This window comes from Perna viridis, chromosome 14 (genome assembly GCF_037379345.1).
Source record: "Perna viridis isolate PV_CMFRI_1.1 ecotype Kerala chromosome 14, ASM3737934v1, whole genome shotgun sequence".
In the NCBI taxonomy this organism is placed as follows: domain Eukaryota; kingdom Metazoa; phylum Mollusca; class Bivalvia; order Mytilida; family Mytilidae; genus Perna; species Perna viridis.
The window spans coordinates 7662122-7674829 of record NC_142458.1 but is presented as its reverse complement, the minus strand read 5'-3'; the positions used below and the strand labels follow the sequence as shown (position 1 = coordinate 7674829).

The 12708-nt window shown below is 31.9% G+C and overlaps 1 protein-coding gene across 2 annotated transcripts in view; it reads right to left on the bottom strand.

The window, feature by feature from the left end:
* The window catches only part of LOC148597991 (rho GTPase-activating protein 18-like), a 48415-nt gene extending 37590 nt beyond the window's left edge, over positions 1 to 10825 (bottom strand). Inside the window, exon 1 of one of the 2 annotated variants that reach the window (XM_088560723.1) lies at positions 10756 to 10825. The gene's annotated coding sequence lies outside the window, so the exon portion shown is untranslated. Of the gene's footprint in view, positions 1 to 2741; positions 3531 to 10755 lie in introns of those variants that run through there. The other variant, XM_088560724.1, reaches the window with a different exon arrangement.
* Positions 10826 to 12708: the final 1883 nt, after the last annotated feature.

Below are 12708 nucleotides of genomic sequence, written 5' to 3'. Positions count from 1 at the left end.
GATCAATAACTCTTGAAAAGAGCCAATTTCATGTAAAAACTTCATAATGTTTATCTAAAATGTGCAACGACCAAATGAAAAACTAAGACCAGTTTTGTGATCAGTAACTGTCTTAGAACAAGAAATAAAAGTGAATTTGGTAGGTTTTTGACATGCACGAATCACATACTGTCTGATCTTTATAAAGACTGTTACTTATGGAACATCGTTGGAACAAAATGGTTCAATGAAATCAGCAACAAGAACTTACAGGATAAAACCAAGAATGTGACATTCATACAAACAATAACAAGCAAAAAAATGGACAAACCACACATTGAGAAACAAGAACTCTCATGTGCCATGTCATGCTTAGGACTGGGGCCAGGTCCAGGGTCTATAAAAGAAAGAATGGCAAAAAAAAAATGGCAAAGAAATCAGTCCTCCGAATTAAAGAATATCAGAAAGATATAGGGAGAAAAAAAAACCACGATGAAAGACATAAAGAAATGGAGAGCTGCAGTGGTTGACCTAAAAGTGTATATGTACATGTACAAAATGTATGTCCCTGTAGGACAATGTGGATTAAGTCAAGTCATACATGTATATGTACATTGTATTGTCTTGTAAACAGGTATGGTAAAAAAATTCATATACAACGTACACGTACATGTACCGTCACATATTAAAATTGCAACCGTAAAAACTCACATTTAATATAATAATTGAGACAAAAATGTTTTAAAAGTGCAAAAATCAAAATCACTTTTTTGAATAAAACAATATTTAATGCAGGCAATACAATATCTGAATGTTGAACAAAAGGTATGGAACTGGAAATGTGTAAGTTTATTTACCAACAGATCTGATTTTTATGAGGACAACAAAAACAACAGAATTTTTCATTATCCCAAAAAAAATATGAAACAAAAAACGCAAACTGTACGATAATGATAATAAAAAAAAAAACAAAGAACAAAGAACAAACAAACAAACAACTCCACAATTGTGGTTTCAATGAGTTTATAAACAAAACAATATAAATTAGACCCTGGTTTTAGTAACAGAGACATTTAAATAAATTTCCCATATTTTACTTACATCAGCTTGATTAAGGATTAAATTATTTAAATAGTGACCCAGATGGAAAAATGACAGTCTTCATATATCTAAATTATTTATGGATCATGACAATGTACTTGTGTAAAATTTCACTTTACATTCCACTGTGATACCCATTATTTATTTAAGGCAAGTATTTACAAAGGGAGATAATTGATAAAGGTACTTGGATTACAATCAAAATTTTACCTATCCCCAAAAGGTAACCAGTAAAAATGTTAAAATAGGGGGGACAAAATCAACAATGAAAGCAAGAGGAGATAACTGATAAATATAACGAGAATGGAAATGGCAAATGTGTCAAAGACAACACCACCACCATGATGAAAAATGTCAGCTCAAGGTCATGCATGGGTCTTCAGACTTCCTACAAGTCCCACTCTCTTAATTGCATGTATCTCTCTGACAGCAAATATACTAATTGTTGAGAGAAGAGCATGGCAGTTAGTCTTAGAAGCATTATCAGAGAGACTAAATTACATAATTTTTTAGTGTCATATACAGTATATACATGTACATGTATAATGAAGACAACTTGTAGCAAGTCTACTGATAGAGGTTCTTTGGTTAAAATAAAAAAATACCCAACCCCCAAAGGTAACCAGTGAAAATTAACTAGTGAAAATGTTGAAAAAAGGGAAAGAGGGACAAAATCTACCATGGAAGCTATATGTAGGTTTAAAACAAACATTTTAGACCTACAAGGCAAAAGTCTTTTAATTTCATAATCAAAATTTATTTGCATTTTGAAAATGTACTTGAACAATCAGAGGTTGTTCAAATTTACTTACAAGAGAAAAAGGAACAAATATGGTGATATGCAACAAATGTATTGAACAACCTTCATAAAAATATGAAACTAGTAAATATATGTACTTCTTCTAGAGGTCACCAAAGGGTGAAAACACACATTCTCCAGAGAAAGCTCTAGAAAGCCCCAACAACAAAAGTAATAAAATCCATGGTAACAGAATGTTGACACTCAATCTTAGAAAAATAAACTAAAAAGTCAAATATAGACATAAAAACATATTTACAAATGTATGACCTACATCTCCCGAACGTGGACGGGCGCATGTTAAACTAGCAGTATAAAACGGCCTTAACCATCCCACTTTGAATGTACGGTCAAAATGAACTAAAACAACAAATGAACACACCATAAAAAAGTGTGTACTTCATCCTAAATGAAAGCTCACTAGCTGCGAAATCGTAGCTCTTGATCTTTTTTTCTTTTTTTGATTTTGCGAAAAAATAGTTAGAGCTACGTTTTGCAGCTAAAAGCTCACCAGATGATAGGAAAAAGTCCATAATATGATTAATGAGAAAATATTAATCACTGTACTATGCCATGGCCATAGGTATATATTGAAATTTCAATGGTACTGGATAAAAAATCCTGGACCCAAAGTAATTTGAATACTTGACAATATGACTAATCTTCACATTAAAATTCATAGAAAGGTACTGGTATTTGATTTCTGACAAAATTCATGTTTTTGACATAAAATAAATTTAAATTGACTTTAATTCTTGGAAGTAAAAACTGAAACATACATGTACTACAACCTAGTGAAGAAACATAAATACATGTACATGTACCAGGTTGACTTTTCCATGAAATTATAACAATTACTTACCTCTTACATATACATGTCAATAATTCAGTTCATTTAAGTCTTTTAGCTGTTCTTTATACTCTAGCTTCAGTACATGTTCCTGACAACCTAATTATATCCAGCTAATGTACATGTACATGTATGAAGATGCATGACACACTGAGTGAATAAGACTTTCATTTAAATATATACCACTTGTAAGATCAACATTACAAATTCAGTGCTTCACAGTATTCCAAGATAAAGGTTCTTTATTCCGTTTTAATGCTATGATCACCTGACTCTGCCTTCGAGGGTTAAACACTAAATTGCTAAAAAAAACCTGGGTTATATTTTACACAAAAAATCATCACTTTACATATAATACAGATAATGTACATGTATGTAACTCTAGTCAAATAGTCTGTTAATCACTTGGTCAGAAGTTAATCAGAATCACTTTTCAATTCTGCAAATAGCAGGTATGTTCACATTTATTCCATTATACAATTAATATACTGGCACTCCATTGCATGTACCAACATTCAATTTGTATTAAACAGCTGTAATTTGTAAACATGTACGTGCATAAGAACATGTATCCAAATTTAGGTTAAAACAAACATAAAAGTAGCTCTATAGTTTTCAGTCCAAGAAAAGTCCATCATCACGACACTGTGACACAACCTTTAGTCTATATATTATCCACCAGATCATTAACCAATTTATAAAAAAAAATCTTTACCAAACTCGTCACCTTATTTAACTTTAAAAGAAACAATATCCCATCAAATGCTATTTAAAATAGAAATAAACAGATGTTGTGTGTCCTATTTATTATATATATTTAAATCGTTGAATGGCTGTCAAACTCTTAAGAAGATAATACTGTATATAATCTCTGTCTTATGTCAGAAGCATCCTTGTTAACTTTACGATTAGATCTTGTCCAAATTTTAAGTCGTAAATATTTGAAATCTTTCCTTACAACATTTTTACCAGGTCAATAGATATACAATGTAAATACAAATGTACATCACTATGCTGGTGGAAGTGGTGTTTACCGACATGTCAAGGTAGACCTACAATGGAGACTAGTGTGCCACACCAGTAGAGGCAGCGTTCTGGAATTTTTGAAAGTGTTAGGTTTCAATGGGAAAGCTCAAAATGAAAAATATAACTTTCTGACAATCAAAACTTGTTTTCCAAACTTAACAGATCCTTTTATGAATTCAAGTTTCAACTTGTCAAAGGGAAATAGTACTAAAAGCAGAACTATTTCCGAAACAAAGTTCTGATTGTCCTAGGTGTTGGAAAAAGAAACCTAGAACACTGAAGGTACATGTACATGTATATCCCTTCTTTTGAAGTACAAATACCAGTTTTGTATATTGTAAATTTCTACATGCTGTACACGTGTTTCAAGGAGTAACCTCTCATCAGCAGCATTAAAATCAAATATGTAGGAAGATCATAATCAAAATATTAGTTGTATACAAGAAGTACTCATAACCAAATCTATCGAAAGAGGAAGCCAAATCCATCATCGAGGGGTTCTACTCAAAGTCTTGTTAATTAATATATACAATTTGAAATTATCTGCAATTTAATCATCACTAAAACATTGGCAATTTGCAGGTAAGTACATGTATTTAAGTTGCCCCGACCTGAAGTACATGTATGGCTTATCTGTGCACTGTAAAGGACTTAGGGGTGGTTCAACATTTGTGGTACAATTTTGTACATGTAGGCAAAATCAAGTAATTTAATGGTTGATGCACTAGGATGATCATAACAAGCCTACATATATGTACATCTCTATACATGTAAAATACATGTACATGTAGATGGCATATTCTTTACATTGTATATACAATACTTTTATTCGTAGTTACCAATTTTCGTGGTTTAGGGAAAAATATCAGTTCATGGATTCTTGAATTCGTGGATTTGAAACCCTATCACACAAACGAATGAGAAATTTCCTCTTTGTTGGGAACCAAATTTTGTGGTTTAATCAGACCAACAATAACCATGAAAATTGGTACCCCACGAACAATAATATACATTTTTGTATGCACTTTCACAGTATTTAGATTCCTAATATTTCATGTATATTGATTCACTATCATTTACCACCACACCCTCCCCCCCCCCACAAAAAAAAGAAGAAAGAACTGATGGAATTACTACAAAGGCACATATTCTTGGCAAGTATATATGTTGTACATATACATTGTACATTAATTGTACAATAAGGGGATATGGAATAAATGAACTTATGTAAAAGAGTAATCAAGGGAACCAAGATTCTAGCGGAAATCAAAAGAATGTAATCCACGGACAAAGACCATACAAAGTAACAAAAATACATGTAAATGAGCAACTCGGATCTCCACTAAAAACTGGGAGCATGGACCAGGTGCACCGGTAGGGTAAGCATCCTCTGCTTTTCTAGAAAAGTTATTTATTATTCACTAAGAATTAATTGAAAAATTTTCCACTATACAAGTACATGAACATGCATAAATGGCAGTTGAACTAAAATATCAGTACTTGACATGGTTTAGTAGCTATCCAACACTTTATATCAGGGACATTTAAAAACCCAAAATAACTTATTTTAATGTGAATTTATGTAAATGTACCAATTTCAGGGTTATTGCCTCCAACACATACTAGTATTTACCCTATCCCTAGCAGGTTAAATTTCTCAGGTGCAAGTATGCACATGTATAAAATTTACATTTAACAGTGCAGGTACTGCACATATCATTAACAGAATTTCAAAACACATTTACATGTACACGAACTTCACTACAAGTAAAAGGAAATTTTATTACCTGCTGTGTTATTTATATTCACAACACCTATAAATTTCAACCCTCAAAACTCCTACTCAGCTCTTCAAATAGATTTAATGAATGATTAATTATAACTAATCAAAAGAATCAGGCAGGGGATGACTCAATCATGGTTAAAACAATTAAAAAATTTTGAACAGTTTTGGATGGAGATAAATACTAAAAAGGTTCCCTTATGGAGGGGAGATAACTCTTAAATTGCAAGAGGACATGAAATAGTAAACTTTAGACACATGTATCTTTCTCAAACCAATTTATTTTAAAAACTGGCCTTTTAAACAGAATCATGAGGTGAATATATTTAAAATTAAGAACATAAAAGTCTAAAATATTCTGAGACCTGCCTATTTTTTTAAAAAGCTTTTTTTAAACATAATATATACAGTATGCACACTTCATAAACAAGTAAGTTGTGTTGAAATGAAGGGTGTAACTTTCCAATATTACAATGTACATGTATGTACTTCATGTAGTAACAAATATACATTGTATTATACATGTACATGTACTAATACAAATGCTGAAAAGTAAGTATTAAACTAGAGGCTATATGAGCCTAAAGCTCACCTGGGTTGATTAGCAACATACTAATTTTGTAAAAGTGAAAATTTGTTTTCTTGGATAAAAATTCCTAAGGAACAAGCATATCAATTTTCATTAAATTCTATCCAGTAGATTCTGAGGAGAAAATTTGTTGTAAGGATTAACATTAAAATTAGCAAAAAGATGTCAAATAAGGGCAAAAATTCCAATATGGCTCAACAGATTTACATACAAATTTGACCGCAGATGGAACTCATCAGGCTAAACATTTAACTCTGCATCAGAATTTGGCTAAACCTAATGGTTTTGGAGGTATATGAAAAAAACTGTCTAACCCATATGTTTTATTTTCAGTAGCAGCAGCCATGTTCATCTACAGATAAAAAATCCTACATCAGTTCTATGCAGAACACCCTAAGGAACATTCATACCAAGTTTGGTTCTAATTGGTCTGGTAGTGTCAGAGGAGAAGATTTTTGAAAGAAATAATGCTAAAAATAGCAACGTTTTAAAAGGGCAATAACTCCAACATGGATTAAAAGATTTAAACAAAAATTCGAGCACTGATAGATCTCATCATACATAACACTTTTACTCTTTCAGAATTTGGTTCAACTTATCGTTTTGGGAGATATATATCGAAAAACTTCTGTCTGACCCCTACATGTATACTTAATTTTTAGTAATAACGGCCATTTTTTTCAACATGTAATATCAAATTATACATGAACTGGCAAGTCAAAGATACAGTACTGAAAGATAAAAAAGCATGACTGAACACCGACATAGTGGTCTACCACTCTTGCAGGGGTACTTAAGAGCTAATTTTTTCACTATGAAATTTATTTGTTACTATCTTTTGTACAAAATGTACTAAGAGTGGTATATGTAAGCCCTACCACTTTTTATAGCGAAAAAATACGAAAATATCTTAAAAGACGAAAGTGGTTTTTTTTCTGCCACTCTAAGAGTAGTACACTACTATGTCGGTGATCAGTCATGGTATGTACAGTATATGACTTTACATGTACATGTATATTGGAAAATAAAATTAATGTTTGTTAAAATATGTATCCCTCATTCCAAAGTTGAAAGGGGTATAACCCACACAAAATTCAATGGATCATAGATACAAGGTAATACATACAACTACATGTACATATCACATGTCATGTCCTAACTGTAAACCTACAAAGTTTTATGAAGTTTGGAGCAGTAGTTCCAGGGAAGAGTGACAAAAAGGGCAAAAACAATTATATCTTGGGGTGGGGGTGGACTTTATGGCTAGTGAAAGTTTGTTATAAATTTGTAGGGCAGATATATACGTTCTATTGGCAGATGGGAAGAAATTCAGGGATATTCCATTAAGTCACACCTTCTGAAAATAACAGAAACTCATTGTGTTCCCTACAGACAAATAAGTGAGGATGCAGGGTCCTGCATTTTTATGGGTTTACAAGCACATTGCCCTTCTCTGTCAACTCCCTAAATACATGTACATGTAGATGTTAATCCTTGCAAGAAGTGTATTCAATTTGCCCCAAATGTGCTACAATGTACATACATGTATTTGTAAAAAGCCCCTTTTCATCTTGACTACCCTGCCCTTTTCAAATTTTACAGGAACACTAACTTTCAAACTTGTGTAAAACTACATGTATGATAGGTATTAGAAGAGAATTAAGGAGGTAGACCTAGGGTAAGGGACACGACTTACAATTCATTGGAATGTTTGTATTCACCAATTTACATACGTCTCATGTAAGCATCAGGTTCCACTAGATAGATAGGTCACTGCAGATAACTTTATGACAATTTGTGGAAATAAAGCTATATTGAGACACTAGAACAAGCAAATCCAACCAATTTTCCCTGTAAAAAGTATATATTCTTCAAAACCTTACCTTATGGAGATCCATAAAAAAAGATAGATATTCTTTAATTTCTATTTTGTTATGAAAATCTGTAGCCATGGTAACATAATAAAAATTTACATCCGTTTTCATAACAAATTTTGGGTGCCTCCCAAAATAAATTGTTAAAAAACAGATTTTCTAAAAATCAGGCACTTAAAAAGTTGGCATAGTAGTATTGTAAAAAAACAAATAAAAAGTGTACATTTTTCTGCTCATTTGTTCATCATTTTAATTCTTAAATTTCATGCAAAATTTTGCATTTTTGAAAAACAGCCAGTTGGTTCAGGGAAGAGAATCCAATCCAGTGAGGACCTGAATCTTTCCAGATAGCTTAAAGCATGCATTTTACACCTCTTTACCTCACAAGTATTGCATCTATTTATGTACAATTGCTCTACTACCCACAATCAATATTCCCACCACGTTTCACCTATTATTTATAAGTTTTACAAAATTAGACCGGGTAAATTTTGTGTACGTAACAGTTGCACCTAAATCCCATTTGTATAGTGCAACCTCAACTGATTTCATTCAGTATCAAATGAAAGCATGATAGGCTTTAGTAAAAATATAGTACAAACATATCACTGATTTCAAAAGTTATGTCCCTTACCCTAAGTCTACCTCCTTAAGATACATACCTATGTACATGTTTTGTACATAGTGTACATGTACACTGTATCTGCCTACACAGCAAATAAAGAGTAGGATCTTCGATAAATTTCTAGATGAAGAATCTAAACTTCAGGTTAAAATTCTATGGGGTATTATATTATAAAAATAAAGAGGGTGTATGCCAGATGTACGTCCCACTTCTTAATTCAAAAGGGAGGTCCAATGATTCCAATGAACAATTACAACAATTTACATGCAACAATGATAGAAGCCGTCAACCAGCAAAATTGGAAGGCTAATAACTTATCTTTTGATGGCTACTCTATTTTTAAAAAAGGGTGAACTCCTGCAAAATTTTCATCATCCACATTTGCATCAATCCATATGGTAAAAATATGTGCTGGGTACTGTAATACAGTACATATAATTTACAGCATACACTGATAAGTCTCTGTAAGAATCAAGCAGTGGGTCAAACATGATATGAAAAAAAAACAACTTAATTTTGAAAGTTGAATTTGACTATTTATACCATCAGAATCAAGGTAAAAAAAGCAAGATTTCCATATCACTTAAATTGGTAAATTGAATTTTAATTTCATTGAAATGCACTGAAAATGATAATTTAAGGGGCAGATAACTCTGTCAAAAACCTTATTTTTCTAACATTCTAACATGTTTCCTATTTGTCTTGCCTGATGCTTACAAAAAACCTACACTTAAGCAACAATTAATTTAAAATAAGACAATGTCAAAAATTGTTCACTACATATTATGTTAAATGGAGAACAGACAGATAAACAATGAATTGACAAGATTGACATTGCTGAGTGTCTATGTAGGTTTTCAGACACCTACAAAATGTATCCTAGCCAGGGGATTCATTGATTTTCCAGTCTGGAATATCTGGCAATTTCCCCAAAAAGCCTGCATGCATGGTGACCATGTGAAAAGTTGATATTCGATGTACAATAACCAAAACTGCTTACAACATATATGCTCAATCAATTCTTGCAATGGAAACCAAGATTTTTGTGACAAAATTTCTCTGCCAATACAGAGCACTTGGAGAAACTATGTCAAATGTGTTGATTCGGACACATAAACACATGTATGACCATCAAAACACATGCTTAAAGGTAAAAAAATCAATATTTTACTACTAAGTTCCCCATGAAATTTACAACATACTATGTCAGGATAGACCAGAGAAGCAGAATTTTTCATAGATAAGAAACATAGACATTTTTCACTCGTGGATGCAATTGACAAAAATATAAAATTTTACTGTTGTTTTCTGACAGCATTCTCCTTCTACTTAAAGATCAATGACTTCACAATTTCAAATTACATTGTATCATTGACATCAAAAGGTTATTCAGAGACTAATCTGGGGTCCCTCGGAGCAAATGACAAGTGTGAATTCATGCATTGTACACACATTTTTGTAAAACAAGTTCTAATTATAAACATACACATGTACATTGTATGTGACAAAAACCTGTTTCATATAATTTTAACTCGAAATACCCTTTTATGATTCAAAATCCCATGAAAGCCGGAATTTAGTTGCATAATATCAGCAATCCAAATTACTCACAATGCATGTCCCATGCCAGCTACATGTACATGGATATCTATATCCACATACATGTACATGTATGGACATTAAGAGATTCTGATGAACAACCTTATATGATAGCCAAAAATTTTAAAACAAATAACAACTGGATGACTATCTCATTGGCAATCATACCACATCTCCTATTTTCATATTTATTGATGATTATCATGGACATTTTGCGTTATTGTTTAACTGCTAAGGAACTTAAATATGATAGAACCACTATAAATTTTAATTGCATACAAAGTAACTGTATATCCAAGACAGAAATAAAAAAACGTTTATACGTTTATGAACTTATCGTTTAAAATGTAAACATTCTATATCGTGACATGGGTTGGTCGATTTCCAGTAGATAAAAGCTACCCAAATATGTTTTCGAGCTTCGTAAATGCATACGAATCATTCCCAGTAGAACTTTGCGACTATTTCATTTTTATAATGTATAAGTTGTTCGGAAATATAAAAGAGAATACGATTAGCAATACTTTTACCTGTTAAACTTGTATTTTCACCTGTAAACCGCAAATTAGTTAATTTACCTGTCGACTTCCGGTTATTTCACGCAAGCGCAATATCGACATGGCTTAATAAAATATAGGAAATTTCGTAAATTCAAGTTTTCCTTTGAGATCTAACTAGCACACTATGTTATATTCTAAACAAATCTATCAGTGAAAAGTGTCATAGCAATAATTTTTGTTGTAATGTGAGACAGACGTTTTAAATTCTTGCTTGGGGTAGGGACTTTTTAAGCTAGAAACCACTAATTCCACTTCCCATAGGCTTCTTTGCTAATTTCACAATATTCAATGGCTTCTCTGGACTTTACCTTAACTTTAACCTGCAGAGTACTATATATCAGCATGATTCTACCTATGTCAGCCCACAATCCTCAGAATGGCATGTGGGGTTAACAGACTTGCAGTGCAGTACTGGTCACCGGAAGTGAAGGGCCTATAAATAGCATGGGAAATCCCAGTGTTTTCACAAGATAGGGGTATATTTAGAAATCATTATGGAGATTAGGCTTCACATCACAAGAAGCAAAATGCACCTATAAAATGTACAGAAACGTTTTTCCTTTCAGACACTGTTTAAATTTTTTAAAAAAATTATTACTTTTTTCACAGTACTATGAGAAACTTTCTGCGTAGGACTATTTTGCGTACATTCCAAATGCTCACTGGTTGAATTGGCGGTCTGTAACCTAAATTTAAAATTTCCAGGGACTATTATAAAGTTGTAAAAGGTACAAAATGAATTGTTCCTGATCTCTATATACATAAATATTAGATAAACTTAAACTTCTGTTCATTCAGTATTTTAAACTATTTTTAAAACTGCAAAAAAAATCTTTTTTCTTTATCATATTAAATTAATATATGTAGTATTAATTGCAATGATCAGAAAAAAGCAAGACTTATGAATTAAGAACTGAATATAGTATATAGTAATGGCAACATCGATTTTTTTTGACTTCTTTCTTAACACAAGAGTATAATTACTTAAACAAAATTTTTATCATTTTTCAATTTATTATTTCATACTTGTTTTGATTGTTTTATTGTAATAATTTGAACATATCATATATGCCCTTCAAACTTGGCAGAGACTGTTAAAAAAATGTTAAAAAGACTAGAAAACGCCAAAATTTGTGCAGTTTTCCACTCTTTTAACAATGACCACATGCCTGTTGACTCTCATGCTTCATACATTTTGTGTATAATGGTCAGTTATAACTCGTGTAAAAATAGCTTGAGTCAACAGATGTGTGGCCACTTCCGTTCCACAAAAACATCTTAAAAACTGCAGAAATGTTAAAAGTTGAAAGTTTTTGTAAAAGTTACATAAATTCATACTGTTATTTCTGGAATAATGTCATAATTCTTGTCAAAGACATCTTATATTCAGTGTTTGTGACCATTTTACTATACTACTACTACCTAGAAATCAGCTTTAATCAAATTTTCAAAAATGCCCAAATTACGTGGCCAAAATGGGTACCTTATCAAACTTTGTCCTTTGATAAAAAACTTTAAATAAAGGTGTTTCTCAACAATATTGAAGTTGATTATTCCCCTTTTTTGGTATCTGTTTTTCTTGTGATGTTTACCCCAATTTAGCATATAGTTCCTCCTGGCAATACAATGCTTCACTGGATTTAGCTTAATAGGACATAAGTGGTGGTTGAAACCAGAACAACTGGGGCACACTATTCAAACTTAATAAAATTCAAAGATTGGAATGTGAATGTTAATATAGATTCTGACACTGAATGAACCTTTTAAGTAGCTGTCTTTGTAAGAATCATGCAAAATCTGAAAAATGTGATACACCCAAAAAAAGGCTACATATTTTTATCTTTGTAATTAAATTGTTTTATGGGTCTGTACCATGAAATATGTAATTATTCATTCAAATCTGCCTGCTCTAAGGAGATAATC